Genomic DNA, 2,500 nt, shown 5'->3' with positions numbered 1-2,500 from the left:
ATAATTAGGACTCACTTAATTGAAAGAGTGAGTTTACCAATGTCCAGAAATGCACCTACTGAGATGCACATTTAATTTTAATAACTGTGCCATTAAAATATTTAAGTCAACTATTCATTTATCGCCGACCAGTTGTCTCAGTTGGTTGAGAAACGGACTACTTTGCGGGAGGGCGTGTGATTAAAACTAAAAACTCCAGCCTGACCAACACTCAGGGACTTTGTTTGTGTGTTTGTTATTTATTTGTTTGAGCAGGTTGAAGTTTGGCAGCTATTCAGCTTGTGGACTTGCTACAGTATATCCACCCAACCATGCACTCACAAAGGACAGCCACAACACCGGGATTTTCATCCCCTACTCTTCTCGAAAACTGTGTGGGTTCATTAACGTCCCGCAGGGAACTTACGAACTTGAAAGATATTTATGAGACGGGGCCTACGGTTTATAGTCCTTATCCAACAAAACTTGAAAGTGTAACCATTTGCGGGTGTAATTGACTAATTTCACTATCCCATAATGCAATACGTTTTTTTGGAGGCGGTGGGGGTCTTTACATAAAAAAAAATACAAGTTATTTACTCTTCGGACTGTATCATACTTCAGTGAACTACATATCCATCTTGTGTTAATGCAAACAACCCCCCCCCCCCCCCCACCCCTATGGTGAAAACCATGACTTAGACTCTCTAGTCTTCTCGGAGAAAGACGATGAACCGTAGGCCCCGTCTCACAACCTTTCACTGTTCACAACCCAGTGGGACGTAAAAGAACCCACGCACTACTCGCAAAGAGTAGGGAGAGGAACTCCAGTGTCGTAGTCTGTCCTCTGTGTTATAGCTAGGGGATCGAAAGATCGAAAAATGTAAAAGATTAATTGGGTCTCTCTCTCTCTCTCTCTCAATATTGTCATCGTATCGTATTTCTTTGGTTAGGGTTACCGTAACTGTATATGTTCGATTGAAGAGGACACTTCATGACAATTATATCTACTGTATTTCCGGAGACTAGTGATGATGAATTTGAGAAGAAGGATAAGGCGACAGTATTTCGTGATGCCGCATTACTTCTCGCTCGACCACCGGTACACGGCCACATGTACACCCCACTGAAAAATGCTTATGGTGTACAGCAAGTTGTTAGGGGAGGTACATTAGCATTAGAGTTTTGAAGCAAGCAACTGTGGACAATCTTCCTGTCGGTGTACGTTGGATCACTGGCTTGATCTGATCGGCGTAATTACAAGTTGAGAAACTAAATATTTTAAGCATAGAAGCAATCCAATGTAAACTCTCATTGTACCTGAAGAAGGCTGGTTTGGCCAGCGGAAATATAGTACACCACTAAAATCAAATCTACGTTGTATCAGCTCTTGCTTAAAATATTTAATTGGCTCCTATTCCCATTTGGATGGGGATGGGTCGCAGGAGATTCAGGAGAAGAGAGGTGATCCTGATCGCATTAAATGAGTGACTGTCTCCATTTAGGGCTACTAGGCTTACAAAAAGCTGTCTCTGGAAATCATGAACATAGACTTGATATGACAGTTGGGCTCCTGGTTCTCCCAAATACGCAACTTTCAACTTCCATTAATATCTTTTGTCTTTATTTTCAGTTGTTAGGAACCCTGTTTCATTCCTGGCAAGATTTACTGCACCTAAAGCCGGAAAATATTCACTGGATTGGGCTTGCACAATCAGTTACAAATGTGACCCACTTAAGCACAATTATCTTGTATTTGCATGCCTGCCTGATGGAATAATAAAACAAATGCTCCATGACAGTATTGTTTTCTTACTTTTGTCCCCATTTGTTCTTGTCTAGTTTTCTGGTGATGAAGTTTTTCCCGTGCGGATCCACTGTTTTGGTCACTAAATGATGAAGTTGTCGTTTCTTCTTCCTCGTTCCTTCTTCGTTCGTTCCTCGTAGTTAGTATCCGTCGTCCTGTACCCGGAGAAAACCTCTCGATGCAGAGTAGAGAACCAACAAACTCAACCCACATGTGACGCCGAGTTTGTGAATCGAACCCGGGCCACATTGGTGGGAGGCGAGTGCTCTCGCCACTGCGCCATCCCTGCACCCCCTGGAAACGCAGAAAAAAGGCAAGGCAAACAAAGCTTTTAGAAAGCCAGTTGTCTCACTGATACATGGCACAACCTAATAGGTCAAAGCTTATCGTGAAGCAAAATCACTCGCTTCTACCACCGACAAGCCTATCGTTTGAGAATAGAATTAAATTGATGCCAAAGCATGAGGCCAAAAGGTCACATTCACATTAATCAACACCAAGAAACTAAAAATATCTCATCAAGAACTATTTTCTTGGAAGAAAATATATCACACAGTAGTATGGAGGTCCAAATCTGAAGTCTCATAGAACAAAAACCATTGCTAAATAAAATCTTAATGGAAGCACCTAAAAGAGGCTTCTGTTCAAATATGTCCTCGAGCGAGCAAAATTATGACAAAGGTAGAGGAAACCAGACCACGTACAAGGAAGTCA

At 42.0% G+C, this 2,500-nt stretch overlaps 1 protein-coding gene and 1 long non-coding RNA gene across 6 annotated transcripts in view; both read left to right on the top strand.

Moving 5' to 3' along the window:
* LOC137980420 (protein-cysteine N-palmitoyltransferase HHAT-like) overlaps positions 1-2,500 on the top strand; it is a 96,156-nt gene that overhangs the window by 63,937 nt on the left and 29,719 nt on the right. The window lies entirely within an intron of this gene.
* Positions 1-2,500, top strand: part of LOC137980290 (uncharacterized) — a 29,188-nt gene that overhangs the window by 18,818 nt on the left and 7,870 nt on the right. For all 5 annotated transcript variants that reach the window (XR_011118485.1, XR_011118484.1, XR_011118487.1 and 2 more), the window contains 2 exons: positions 1-27; positions 1,613-2,500. The exon at positions 1-27 is cut by the window's left edge and continues 168 nt beyond it; the exon at positions 1,613-2,500 is cut by the window's right edge and continues 1 nt beyond it. This is a non-coding gene — a long non-coding RNA (uncharacterized lncRNA). The remainder of the gene's footprint in view (positions 28-1,612) is intronic.

The sequence above is a fragment of the Montipora foliosa genome, chromosome 12, assembly GCF_036669935.1.
Source record: "Montipora foliosa isolate CH-2021 chromosome 12, ASM3666993v2, whole genome shotgun sequence".
Classification (NCBI taxonomy): Eukaryota; Metazoa; Cnidaria; class Anthozoa; order Scleractinia; family Acroporidae; genus Montipora; species Montipora foliosa.
Note: the sequence above shows the minus strand (reverse complement) of the source record. Positions and strands in the feature narration are given on the sequence as shown.